General features: G+C 42.3%; 1 long non-coding RNA gene across 1 annotated transcript; it reads left to right on the top strand.

Annotated features, from left to right (window-relative positions):
• The first annotated feature begins 440 nt into the window (after nucleotides 1–440).
• Nucleotides 441–1,006, top strand: LOC311064888. The gene is made up of 3 exons (XR_014602763.1): nucleotides 441–522; nucleotides 618–645; nucleotides 748–1,006. It is a non-coding gene; the product is annotated as an uncharacterized lncRNA (long non-coding RNA).
• Nucleotides 1,007–15,161: the final 14,155 nt, after the last annotated feature.

Below are 15,161 nucleotides of genomic sequence, written 5' to 3'. Positions count from 1 at the left end.
TTGTAGATTAGCTATTTTCAAATGGCTGAAATGTATATAGGGCTGAAGTGGTTAATATATATTTTGTAATAATAATCTAAATCTACTAAGTAAGTAGTAACTAAAAGTTTTCAAATAAATGTAGTGGAGTAAAAGTACGATATTTGGATCCGAGATGTAGTGGAGTAGGTAAAAGTATTGGAAATTGTAAACACTCAAGTAAAGTACAAATACCACAAAATTGTACTTAAGTACGTGTACTTAGTTACTTTCCACCACTGGTAATAACGTGTACTTTACAGTCTGTAACCTGACAACTAAATCTAAAGTGTATAATGGAGTTTTAGATGTAGTTTTAGATTTAAAATATATAAAGAACCAGAAAAAGCACTTTAAATAATGTTGATTGATTTCATTCTCTGGTGGTAATTAACATTAAATATGGTGTAATTTTGCTGCAGTTCATCTTGTCATTCTTCGTGTTGGTATTGGAATCAAGGTGTTGGCAGTGCTGCTGCTTCCTTTGGTTATGTGCTGGGCCTGGTGAGTTTCCTGTCACCATGACGCTACAATGAAAGTATTGCAACACATTACAACTGGAAACAGTTGTTTTAAAATAATATTTCTTGCTTTTAAAGGAAACAAGATTCTGACATGGACAAAGAAGTGAGGAGAGCTACATTTGTTTTAAATTGATTGCACTTATCTCAGACTGATGATGAATTATATACATTATGATGTATTGATGATTGTGAATATGACTTTCAGGAGGACAGTCCAGATTATGTGAACATCAGTGGGAGTGTCTGTCGTAGACGAGGCTTCATCTCCTCTGCTGATCACAACACCAGGGTTGCAGAAGAGGAAAGCAACGTGTAAAGAACAGTACAGCGTTCAGTGGACACTGAAATGCAAGATCAGCTTGCTTGTTTTCTAAATAGCAGAACAAATAGGAAAAAAACGGTGTTGAAAGAGGTTAACACAGTTACCCATACTGGCCCGAGAGAGTAGAGATGGTAGTGTGAGAGAAAGAGGAAGTGCAAACATCTCACATACACACACACACACACACACACACACACACACACACACACACACACACACACACACACACACACACACACACACACACACACACACACACACACACACACACACACACACACACACACACACGCACGCACGTATGAGCGCGCACACACACACACACACACACACACACACACACACACACACACACACACACACACACACACACACACACACACACACACACACACACACACACACACACAATATTAGCCTTGGATCAAGATGACAGTCTATCACGGCTAGGTCTACAGTATATATACCTATAAATGCCCTATGTTTTATGCAAACTAATTTGTTTGTAGGCTATAGCTGCGGTGTAGAAGACACGTAGGCTACAGGACATTGAAATTAGATCATGAGGGGAGATGCAACTATCGTTTCTGCTTTTCGTCAAGTTTTGCTACAGCACACAGAAAATAAATCATTAATCATCATTCCATTAAGTACAAATTTACGCAACACTTTCAGATTCTAGGACATTGTGCCTGGAGTCATTCCAAAGCCTGGAGTCATTCCAAAGCCGGTCGCGAAGCTTCGCGATTAGCTTTTCTGTTATGGTGGTGTTGGGGATAGAAGGCGAGAAGGGGGAGAAGCCCAGAGCCAGAGTGGACGTGTTTGAAAGCATGGTAGCAGTCTGAACAGTTTACTGTAGGGTGGATAGGTACAATTAAAACGACTGACCCCTAGGAGGGAAGCTAGCACACTAGGTGGTCCACACAGAGAATGTTATTGTTACAGTATTGTATATATTGAGTACTATAAGTTAGATTAACTAGTAAAGAGTGTGCAGTAAATGCATTGTATGGTTAAAGTGCAGTGTACAGTATACTGTCAATGTACACAGTACTGTCCTGCAAAAGTGTCTCTGCTGTCCTGCAAATTAACTGTTTTTGACCTTTTGACACTTAGATATAATCACAGGAATAACATTCAATTAAAGCTCAAAGATGTTATTATGAGAGATGTAGTGTTTTTTCTCACATGAGACATGCCACTCATGTTGTGAACTTGTAGATATGCTATTTTCTCTATTTTCCAAAATGTGTGAAAAGGAAATTCAAATAAAAATACATAAACATTTTTATTATTATTTTTGTTTTAGAAATAATAATAGAATTTGCCTCTCTATTGGGAAAAGAGTGTGCATTATGCGGTTGTGTTGTTATTAATAATAATAATCATTATCATCATCATCATAAAGTCTGGTTTTAGCAAGAAACAAGTGAACACTCAAAAGTATTCAGACTTATGTATGTATGTATGTATGTATGTAACACTTACACTATTAACAATACACAGCAGCAGATTCTCAGGGTCTGTGAGACATAATATGTGGTTGGGTGTGAGAGGTGGGAAGTGTTTTTAGGACATTACTAACACCTCTATCATGCACATGATGTTTATAAATGCGTACCTGCTAGTTTGACACAAAACAAACTCATTCAAAACTCATCTTTCTTTTTTCACCCAAAAGTGGACATGACTGCAATACTGTATTTCCAAATGTCAATTCTTAAATGTTACATCAGTCTATCCTTCAGACCAAGTGTCTGTTTTTGTCACACTACAGCTTTATCATCTCTCCTGCCCTGTATGTGATGTGGATTTATGTGATTTATGTCTCTTATCATTTCACAGCGGTTGTAGGTAAAGTTTCATCATTCACGTCAGTCTACATCACATACCACCATACGACAAGTATATGTGATGTGGATTTATGTGATCTACAGTATGTCTTGCTTATCATTTCATGTCATTTACGTTGCGCCATTTGATTTGCGTTGTCTCTTATCACTTCACGTCGTTTGATTCGTCATGTCGCTTATCATTTCACGTCATTTGATTTGCGTCATGTCGATAATCATTTCACGTCATTTGTCACGTCATCACATACTGGTGGTATGGTCAAATGTGATGTGGACTGACGCTTTACTCAGAAATGACGATCCGATCTGTTGAACACTTTATGAACATGCAGTGGAACGCAGTGAGCTGGGATTGAACCCGAGGCTCCCACTCGCCAGTCCAACGTGTTACCAGTCATGCCAATAGGGCTGGGCCCGATTGGCAGGTCTGTTGCACGCCGGTTCTGGCTAATTTGACTGTGGGGGCTACAATCACCCCCCCCCCCCCCACCCGATCTTTGGAGCGCGTCCTCGCGCTTCATGCTGCGGACCACCGTACACGACGTCCCTCATGTCCCTCACACGAGGATATTACGCTCCTCGTCCTGCCGACTACGCCAGATTGTAGTGGAACTCAGTGAGCTCCCACTCGCCAGTCCGACATGTTACCAGTCATGCCAATAGGGCTGAGCCCGATGGGCAGGTCTGTTGCACACCGGTTCTGGCTAATTTGACTGTGGGGGCTACAAACACATACATGAGACGTGCTGTTTCCGTTTTCCGACCGGATGTTCAACCTGATCCCCAGTTTGCTCTCAAATCAACACTAAATCATCATCTACACCACGCACACACACACACACACACACACACACACACACACACACACACACACACACACACACACACACACACACACACACACACACACACACACACACACACACACACACACACACACACACACACACACACACACACACACACACACACACATAGCATGCTACACAGTCTTCTCTGTCACAACAGCACCTCTATGTGGACACTCATAGTAGAATGGAAATTATAATCACACCAACGTGTGTGTGTGCTTGTGCGTGCTGTGTGACTGCGTTTGAAAGAGAGAGCGAGAGAGAGAGAGAGAGAGAGAGAGAGAGATAGAGAGAGAGAGAGCATTTAGCATTATAGTGACATATGGCTCAACCAAGTAATTGATTAATTTTCAATTAATGAATTCGAATTTTCTTGTTTAAAGAATGAACATTTGAGTGCAGACATAAGTGCTAGGCATTATGGAGCACAAAATTCCAGAGGCTGAATCTGAATTATTTATTGTAGTGTAGCATGTGCATTAGACAGGGGGATGAGGGACTTCCCAGCATGACTGGGGGGGGGGCACACACATTTTTTGGTTAGCTTATTGTTTTATTGCCATTTAATTAAGTTTGCCATGGTGATGTGTAGGGACGGGAGGGGGATTTATGTGTTGCATTGTGATGTGTTATTGTTTATTTAACATGTGTCAGCCTGTGGGATAGGGTTAATTGTGGGGAGCACCCCCTTCCATTGTGTGCTTAGCATTTGAGTGAGTAGTTCGGAGACACATGTTGTGTTGGTGCCACAAAGTCGACACGGGGGGCCTTTTATGTTCGGAGGAGAGCTATAGACCCCAGTGGACCTCATGTTTGGACCACCATCTGAGCCTGAACTTTGATTGATTGTTTGAACATTTTTATTGACGACTTTTAAAAGTACAGGGAGCACAGCGGGTTAGAAACACGTCAAATGGATGACACAAAAAAAGCCAAAAGCTATTGTTTCCATTGTGGTCTACTAAACATGCAACACTCAAACATCCGGACAAAACAACAGTGCAACACAAACAACTACACAAAAAAAATTGTAAATCAAAATATGCTGTTTACATTCATGATAATAACATAAAAGGAGGTGGGGGGCAATGCGTCGCATTGTGAGCTTGTAGATCTGCTATTTTCAAAAGATTTGTATACATTTTATACATTTGAAAACTTGTGAAATGGGGACATTCTGCATAATGAGTACTTTTACCTTTGGTACTTTAAGTCCATTTTTATACTAATACTTTTGTACTTCAAGTACATTTTGAATTACGGACCTTTACTTGTAACAGAGTATTTCTACATTGCAGTATTGATACTTTTATTTAAGTAAAGAATATGAGTACTTTTTCCACCACTGCTCTCAAGGAGTGAGCCGTTTACAACCCTGGGGGAAGGCCAACCGGGGAACAAATTTAGCTACACGGAAGTCCAATTTGAATGTTCATGGAGCCATGCTTTTTAAGTCAGCTTTAAACTTTAATGGGGAAGTTAAACATGCCAGGGTTGTTGGTAGAGCGTTCCACTGTGTTGTGGCTGCGTAGTAGAAGGCATTTTCTTTTTACCCTTAAAGGAGTAGTTCAGCCAAAAAATTACTTGTTTTCTATCAATTACACACGCCATGGAGCCTTGAATTCATGAAGATGTTTTTGTTGCATTCCTGAGCCAATAATTTGATGACCGGGTGGCTGCACAGTAAGAGACTCGATGGAGACTATTTGAATGGAGACTCCGCCAGTCATCAAACGATTGGCTTAGGAATGCGAGAAAAACAAAAACATCTCCATGAATTCAAGGTTTCATGGGGTGTGTAATTGATTGATCTGGTAGTAGTTTGACAAGTAAGGATGAATGGTAAAATGGTCTGCAATTGATATTGCCTCTGTGAGGTGTAAACCTCATATGTCCAAAACTGTTACTTTTCAGGATTCAAATAGCAAACAAAAGCAAAAAAAACAGCAGATCGTCAAGCTTTTTCAGCTTGTCGATATGCTATTTTTGATGCTTTTGTGTGACGCTGTACTGTAGTATGATCAAGTAGGGTGTTAATTTACGGGAAAAAAAACACAAAAAGGTAAATAGAGATAAGAGAGATAAGAGGTTTTTGCCTGACAGCGACGATATATACTGCATAGCGCCTTTCTCCAAAACGCTTTACAACGTTCATCCATTCATGCACCGACGGCAGAGAAAACCAATGTAAGGCACCAATGGGCTCACCGGGAGCAGTGAAGGGTTCAGTGTCTTGCTCAAGGACACTTCAACAAGCAGCAATGGAGAAGCCCCAGAATTACGGGGCATGATTATCCGCTTTGAGGTATTTAAAGCGGTCTGTTGGCCTGACCGTGAAGAGAAGGGTCAGCCCCATCATGGTGTCAATGCTCTCGTCCATAGCCCCCGGCCATGGTTGATATCCATGTAATGGTTGGGCAGCTGGGTGGAGGTGGGGTTGGATTACTTCACGCAGCTGTGAGAGAGGCTGCGTGAAACACACACACACACACACACACACACACTTTGACCCAGAAAGCACTTGAGGCCGGTGCTATTATTCCTGATGTGTGAGAGTGGACTTTGCCTTAGGGGCCTGGGTGTGGGTGCTAGTTTGACCCCTCTCAGAAGATAGTCGTGGAAAAAGTACTCACATTTTTACTCAAGTAAAAAACTACTTAGAGAAAGCAGGGGTGTCACCGAAGCTTGTAGTAATTGGACTGGACCATACTGTAATAGGGGGGGGGGGGCTGTTGGATGTGGTCTACTGCACTCTGCAGCAGTGTTTACAAAACAAATGGGTGTGGAGCTATCTTGGGGTCACGGACCCATTTTTATTGGTTGTGACTTGAGTAATGATCTGTTTTTTGACGTTTCCTATACAAAATGTTTGAAAATGATTTTAAAAGATAATTAAAAAAACATAGCTACAAAACAAAAGAGTAGTGAAACATTTTCAGAAATGTTAAATTCTGTACATTTTTTAAACTTTTAAGAAATGGTGAAAATAGCAGATATACAAGCTCTCAGCGCATCTCATCGAGACACGTTATGAGCTTGTAGATTGGCTATCTTCACTTTATTTATAGGGCTTAAGTGGTTCATCCTTAATGTATTTTTGTAAGCTTCGGTCGCGGTGAGACACCAAATTGGAGTCTTGAGATGAAAAGTATGGGAACCTCATAGTCTACAGTATAGGGCAGCTACCTGTTGCAGCTGGAAGCGGGCCGCAAGGTGGTCCTCGAATGGGATGGGCTGACACATTACTGGCCTCTTACTGACACGGGGGAGAACTAGAACAACTAGAACACACACACACACACACACACGTTTTTTTGGTTATTGTTTTATTGTCATTAAGTTGTTGTTTACCAATGGAATGCGGTTCATGTGTTATGATATCATGTATTTTATGTGTCCAGACCATGAGGGATAGGGATAACCACTTAAAGTTTAAAGTAACCCCTATTTTACCCTAAATCCTATAATTGACCGGCGTTCCCCATGGCTCTATAGGTGTGGTAATCTTTTCCCTCTACTGCTCTACGCCAAATCTTTTCACCACAAATAGCCGATCTACAAACTCACAATACGTCTCGTTTTGAAAAGGCCTTTCATAATGAATACTTTTACTTTGGAAAAAATATATATATTTTATATATTTTCATGCCAGTAATTTTAAACTTTTACTCAAGTAGAATGTTGGCTCCCCCCCCCCCCCCTTTTTATATTTTGGTATTGCTACTTTTACTTAGGTAAAACAAATCTGAGTACTTCTGAGTACAGCAAACAATGTGCTGGGAAACAATAAATAATACTTAGTTGGACAAAGGCAGTCATACTGTTGGGTGCTCTCGTTCTTAATGGACCATTACTGCCTCCTAGCGGAGGGTTTGTGTAAGTGAGGGTTAAAAGTGTGTTAAGGGTCACAGGAGTCCATGCCACTACAGTAAAAGTGGTGGACAAAGTACTCTCAACCCCAGTACAGTACTCGAGTCAAAGCTGGATACTTCTGGTCAAATATTACTCCACGTTACTCCAAGTTGCTCAGTCAAATTTAGTTAAACTACTGGAGTATACTTGCTTTTGAAAATAAGTATAGGCATTCAAAAATATGTGCTTTTAAAAAAACTTAAATATTGCAAATTAAAGAGTACATTTTATTTTTTTGTAATAGGGCTTGCAAAGTTCGCTTGTGTGGGGGAGTGATTTGGGGGGCGTGGCCAAGATTCACCATGTTGCTCTTTTTGAGACATTTCCCCCAAAATTCTAAGATTTTCCAGAAATGTCAAAAAAAATATCAATAGTGAAAATAGAAGATCTATAAAGTGAAACGTACAATTAGAAATGTAAGTGACGTGAGTGAGTCACAGGTATCAAAAATACAAATACAAAAGTAAAGTATAGATACTCAAAAAAATTACTTAACTACAGTTCAAGTAAATCGTCTCTGTCGGGTGGAAACCTCATAATTATGTCCAAAACTGTTACTTTTCAGGATTCAAATTAAAAAATAGCAGATCTACAAGCTCAAACCGCGTCGCTTCGCACCGCATTTCGAGCTGGCAGATCTGCTGATTTTGATGCTTTTGTGTGATGCTGTGCTGTGTGATCAAGTTGGGCGTTAGTTTAATTGTTATGTTAATACTTAACATCAACAGGTTGGAACCTGTTCTTTACAGAAAGAGGCAGAGGGAAAACATGTTGACATGTTACTGTACTTACTCATGAGTGGTAAAAAGGGTTATAACGAAATAACTAGAATTTCCTTATTTTTAAGTACTAAAGTATGTCCAATTTTCAATACTTTATACTTCTACAGTGCATCTCAGAGACAAATATAGTACTTTTACTCCACTACAATTATTTGAAAACTTTAGTACTTTGTAGATTATTATTACAAAACATACACCAACCACTTTAGCCCTATTTACATTTTGGCTATTTGAAAATAGCAGATCTACAAGCTCTCAACGCATCGCGATGCGATGCGTTGTAAGCTTGTAGATCTGCTATTTTCAAAAGATTTTTTATACATTTTGATAACTTGTGAAACGGGACATTCTGCATAATGAATACTTTCTATACTTAAGTAGGGCCTACATTTAGAATTCCAGACTTATACTAGTAAAAAAGTATTGCAGTATTGATACTTACGTAAAAAAAATGTAGTACTTTTCCCTCCAGTGCTAAAAACTAAGCTTCAGACCTCCCAAAACAGACTGATCTGACTACTACTATACTCAGGCCATGACCCACCTTTGGAAGGAGGGTTGGAAGTCACACTTTCTGATGGCTGCTGGTAGGGCATTCCACAATGATGTCCCTCAATGGAATTGTGTTTGCCAGAAAACATACATAGCCTACATAAGAAGAACATTGAATATCCATAACATATACCGTAATCAACACATTAGATCAGCACATTGTACATGAAATACAGAAAACAGCTATACCTGTAAGGCAGTCAGCACTATAATAATAATAATAATAACTAGAAAAAGTGCTCCTCGGAGCACAACTCTCCGCCGGCAGACTTGTGTTGGGAATGTTGGGAGTGTTCTACTTCTAGGAATATTCTACTTCTTATGCCGTCCTGTATCCGTCCTGTCTGTATAAGTCCGTCCTGTCTGTAGGACGGGATACATAATTGGACAGATAGGACAGATAGGACTCTTACAGTATAAACAGGACAGATAGACAGATAGTGGTGTCCTATCCGTCCTGTCTGTATACAGTAAGTGTCCTATCCGTCCTGTCTGTGTAAGTGTCATATCCCTCCTGTCTATGTAAGTGTCCTATCCGTCCTGTCTGTATAAGTGTCCTATCCGTCCTGTCTGTATACTGTAAGTGTTCTATCCGTCCTGTCTGTATAAGTGTCCTATCCGTCCTGTCTGTATAAGTGTCCTATCCGTCCTGTCTGTATAAGTGTCCTATCCGTCCTGTCTGTGTACTATAAGTGTCCTATCCGTCTGTGTAAGTGTCATATCCCTCCTGTCTATATAAGTGTCCTATCTGTCCTATTTGCCAATTATGTATCAGCCATGCAGCCATTTCGTGATGGTTCCTGGTTCCTGTCTTACCTCACTTTGGCAGTGGCAAAGACACTGCCAAAGTGACGCCATGTATTTATACAATATTTCACCGTATTGTCACGTGTCATGTGAGGCTTGACCAATCGGTGTGTCATATTTAGAAAGTGAAAACAAAACTCTCCTGCGGAGAGTAATAATAATAATAATAATAATAATAACTAGAAAAAGTGCTCCTCGGAGCACAACTCTCCGCCAGAAGACTTGTGTTGGTTCGAAGGTCGCGAAGGTCGCTATCCCTCTTGTATGTAAGTGTCCTATCCATCCTGTCTGGGTAAGTGTCCTCTTCCGTTCATTCTGTGTAAGTGTCCTATCCCTCCTGTCCTATCCGTCCTGTCTATGTAAGTGTCATATCCCTCCTGTCTATATAAGTGTCCTATCTGTCCTATCTGTCCAATAAGACAGATAGGAACAATTGGACCGCGACTACTTGACTACTTCCGGTTCGAAGGTCTGGGAGTGAGCTAGTGGCCGGATTTTCGGTATTGGAATCTGGCTTATCACAGTGACACATGTATTTATAGGTCGCTATCCCTCTTGTATATGTAAGTGTCCTATCCAACCTGTCTGGGTAAGTGTCCTCTTCCGTTCTGTCTGTGTGAGTGTCCTATCCCTCCTGTCTGTATAAGTGTCCTATGTCATATCCCTCCTGTCTATATAAATGTCCTATCTGTCCCATCTGCCAATTATGTATCAGCCATGCAGCCATTTCATGGTTCCCGTCTTACCTCACTCTGACAGTGGCGGAGACACTGTCAGAGTGATGCCATGTATATATAGGCCCGGTGGCGTCACTAGCCAATCAGATCACAGTATTTCACGTGTCACGTGAGGCTTGACCAATCGGTGTGTCATGTTTAGAAAGTGAAAACGCAGTGATAACAATACTCTCCTGGCGGAGAGTAATAAGGGTAATAATAATAACTAGAAAAAGTGCTCCTCGGAGCACAACTCTCCGCCAGAAGACTTGTGTTGGTTCGAAGGTCGCGAAGGTCGCTATCCCTCTTGTATATGTAAGTGTCCTATCCATCCTGTCTGGGTAAGTGTCCTCTTCCATTCATTCTGTGTAAGTGTCCTATCCCTCCTGTCCTATCCGTCCTGTCTATGTAAGTGTCATATCCCTCCTGTCTATATAAGTGTCCTATCTGTCCTATCTGTCCAATAAGACAGATAGGAACAATTGGACCGCGACTACTTGACTACTTCCGGTTCGAAGGTCTGGGAGTGAGCTAGTGGCCGGATTTTCGGTATTGGAATCTGGCTTATCACAGTGACACATGTATTTATAGGTCGCTATCCCTCTTGTATATGTAAGTGTCCTATCCAACCTGTCTGGGTAAGTGTCCTCTTCCGTTCTGTCTGTGTGAGTGTCCTATCCCTCCTGTCTGTATAAGTGTCCTATGTCATATCCCTCCTGTCTATATAAATGTCCTATCTGTCCTATCTGCCAATTATGTATCAGCCATTTCATGGTTCCCGTCTTACCTCACTCTGACAGTGGCGGAGACACTGTCAGAGTGATGCCATGTATATATAGGCCCGGTGGCGTCACTAGCCAATCAGATCACAGTATTTCACGTGTCACGTGAGGCTTGACCAATCGGTGTGTCATGTTTAGAAAGTGAAAACGCAGTGATAACAATACTCTCCTGGCGGAGAGTAATAATAAGGGTAATAATAATAATAATAATAATAATAATAATAATAATAATAATAATAATAATAATAAACTTATTATTATTATCATTTAAAAAAAAAGATGGTTGCAATCATAACCTTCGTCATAATTATTATTATCAGATCAATAATAGTGATTTAATAGTGTCCTGTAATAACCTCTTAATAACAGACAGACAGCAGCTCACCTGGCTGGTAAAACAACAAACCCAGTGGGGGCGGGGCTTCTTCTCCTTCTTTGGCCACGTTCCGGTGCACTTGTTCAACAGGGAGTGCAGCCTCCCGTAGAGCGCCAGCGAGTTGAAGCGCAGCTCGAATTGAAAACAGACGTCCTGGAACAGCGAACCCTTTTTCTACCCCTTGTTTTTCAGTAGCGGGGGGCGGGGAGCGGGGGGCGCCCTAGTCCCTACGTCACATCCTAGACGGATAGCTCCGCCCACACTGGGCGAGCGCTGTCAGTGCAGCGGAAGTCGATGCGCAGACGGCTTTGTTGTTGAAGCCCGACTGACGCACGCTCATGAGAAACAGCAGAAATGAAATCTGGCGAAAACAGTTGCGTGCATTAAACTTTAAAGGAAACATGCAGTCTAAATATATAATAAATATCCATTTGCCTAATTCACCACTACTTTTGCGACTGTGTCTCAACGTGTTTTTACTGGTTAAATAAAGGTTAAGTAAAAGATAAAATTTGCGTTTCATAGAACCGCATTCTTTAAAAAAGAATGTTTATAGATTTTTTACTATCAAATACATTGATTAAACACTTTAATCAACCCTATTTTATACTTCGTTGTACAAAGGTGTTGTGCAAAATAACAAAATGTCCCGAAATTCTAAAAAAGTTACTCATAAGGCTATCATCATATAATGATTTACTTATATTGACTGTATCGACAGCTGTTTCACTCATCTAATATAACAGTTTATACTTAGGCTGTCGTGAAAGTGTAATATTTAGAGAAATTCTAAGTTTCAAACGCAAATTTTATTTTTAATTTAACCAGTAAAACCACGTTGAGACACAGTCGCAAAAGTAGTGGTGAGACAGCTGTTTCACTCATCTAATATAACAGTTTATACTTAGGCTGTCGTGAAAGTGTAATATTTAGAGAAATACTAAGTTTCAAACGCAAATTTTATTTTTTACTTAACCTTTATTTAACCAGTAAAAACATGTTGAGACACAGTCGCAAAAGTAGTGGTGAATTAGGCAAATGGATATTTATTATATATTTAGACTGCATGTTTCCTTTAAAGTTTAATGCACGCAACTGTTTTCGCCAGATTTCATTTCTGCTGTTTCTCATGAGCGTGCGTCAGTCGGGCTTCAACAACAAAGCCGTCTGCGCATCGACTTCCGCTGCACTGACAGCGCTCGCCCAGTGTGGGCGGAGCTATCCGTCTAGGATGTGACGTAGGGACTAGGGCGCCCCCCGCTCCCCGCCCCCCGCCCCCCGCTACTGAAAAACAAGGGGTAGAAAAAGGGTTCGCCCTGGAACACCCCCCACCGCGTTGCGCGTGTGACGCTCATGTTTCTGGAGGAGGAGGAGACAGTGTTGCCATGTCCGCTTATTATAAGCGTCTTTGGGCTTTTTTTCCTGTGAAGTTTCTTTCTTTTCTTTTCTTTGGGCTTCTTTCTAGTGTAGTTGCTTATTTGGGCTTGCTTCCTGAATATTGTTTAAACCAGTGGCTCTCAAAAATGGACCCCCAAATTAATACTTATTTGTCCACGGGCCCTCCATCTACAGATATTTTGTGCCAGGGGGACCCCCTCATACAAGATTTGTTTTGTTAAAATGTTTCCAATCATCTTTAAATAGCAGATCTACAAGCTCAGGTATTTTCATATATCTGATGCATATTGGCTTAGGGCCCTATTTTGGCCAAGAGCAGCTAAACCCACTATTTGGGGATTTAGCATGGCTAAAGCAAAGCAAAGTTTGTTGTTTACCCAGGGTGTCGGACTAAGCACGAAGCTTGTTTCCAGCCGGACCCTGCATGGAAGCCTTGCTCAAGGGCTATTCAGCGGTGATTCATGATTGATGTGATGAATTGGGGAATCGAACTAGGGACCTTCCGGTATCAAGGCCGCCCCTCTAACCACTAGGCCACCGCTGCCACTGCCGCACTGCCGCTCAAGGGGCGTTCCCTTGCAAAAGTTGTTATCTTCGGACACCAGCCTTATCCCTAAAACACCTGAGCTGAGAGAGGGAGCCTCTGAATGTTGCGCCGTTGTGCGCCCGGCCGACTCCTGACATGTCCTTTGCACTTGCAGGCATGCTCTACCAAACAAATTTGGCATCGCGGGTGGTTTTAGAATCCGCTATGCGCTTTCCCAAACGTGTGTGGGCAAGATAGCAATTTTAGGGAAAGCGCAACAACACGCCCACAGGCATGGATCCAGGCGCAAATAACGTATATATAACGAGTCGCATAATCAAGTGTAATGGTGTTTTTTGGCCGAACGCTATTTGAATGACATCACACGCGCATCACGCTAAGTACCAGTGGCGGAGCGTCCGGGGAGGCAAGGGAGGCGGCCGCCTCCCGGCCCGCGACCCTGGAGGGCCCGGCCGCCGGGCCCTCCAGGGTCGCGGCCCCGACCCGGTCGCCGCGACCGGGCCGCGGCCGCGACCTCTCCGCGGCGCCTCTCCGCCTCTCATTTAATTAAAGCAACAACATAACCCTAACCTAACCCTATCCTAACCCTAAAACCGAAATAAAGTGACAAAAAGCCCCCCAAAAGGTGACCCGACCCGACCCAAACCCGCAAAATTTTTCGCGCGCTTCGCGCGCGGGATGTGCACCCACGCATGCGCGCTGCGCGCGCGTGCGTGGTGGCACGGGGGGGGGGCCTGATCACTGTGCTCTGCCTCCCGGCCCGGCTTTCAGTTGTTCCGCCACTGCTAAGTACTGTAGGAAACATGTTTGTATAGGAAATTTTGTTTGTAGCTTAGTTTGTAGCTTAGTTTAAGTCTTTTTAAACTAATACAAATAATTCAAGGAATGCCTTGAATTATAGGAGCTGAAACTAAAAGTTTGCTTTGAACGAGTGTCTTTCTCTTCGACGGTGGCTGTGGCATTGTTGCGGATGAGGATGCATTTGCACACTCACTTGTAAACCTGTTATGCAAAGTAGCCATTTGGGTACTTGGCTGTGGCTGTGGCTCATGAATCGATGGGGGGCCCCATGCCGTGGTGTCGGCCGCGAAGCGACCAATGCACCCCTGCGCTGCTGGGCATAATGTATAGCGGGTAGTGCGGCCGTAAGATGCCGTTTAGGGACAGTGCCAGCTGCCTTGTGCCTTGTGCCTTGTGAGTAATTCATGGGTAGCGGGTAAGGCTTTGCCCAAGATAGGGCCCTTAAAGGGATAGTTCACCCAAAAAAAATGCCTTTCTTCTATCGCTTAGTCACCCCATGGTGAATACATGGATATTTTTTAGTTTTTGTCGCATTCCTATAAGGCAATAATTTGATGACCGGCAGTGGTTCCGGTAGGAGACACAAACACAGTCTCCTTTGTGTGTACTACCGGAACCGCGGCCTACCGGTCCGCTGGTCATCAAATTATTGGCTTAGGAATACGACAAAAACAAAAAAATATCCATGAAGTCTCCATGGGGTGGCCAATCAATAGAAAACTGAACTATCCCTTTAAAGTGTTCATGTGGCCTAATAGTTGCTTCTTTTGGTGCTTGTTCTCATATACCTGGTTGCTTATTTCTCGCGCAAAACCTGGCAACCCCGAGGAGGCGGCCGAGGGGGAGGGGCCAGACTGGGACTCTTACTGACACGTAACGATCGGTTACATTTTAATGTAGTCAGAAAGAAAGAAAGCAGC

Source organism: Gymnoscopelus microlampas, assembly GCF_963454915.1.
Source record: "Gymnoscopelus microlampas genome assembly, chromosome: 17".
Lineage (NCBI taxonomy): Eukaryota > Metazoa > Chordata > Actinopteri > Myctophiformes > Myctophidae > Gymnoscopelus > Gymnoscopelus microlampas.
Note: the sequence above shows the minus strand (reverse complement) of the source record. Positions and strands in the feature narration are given on the sequence as shown.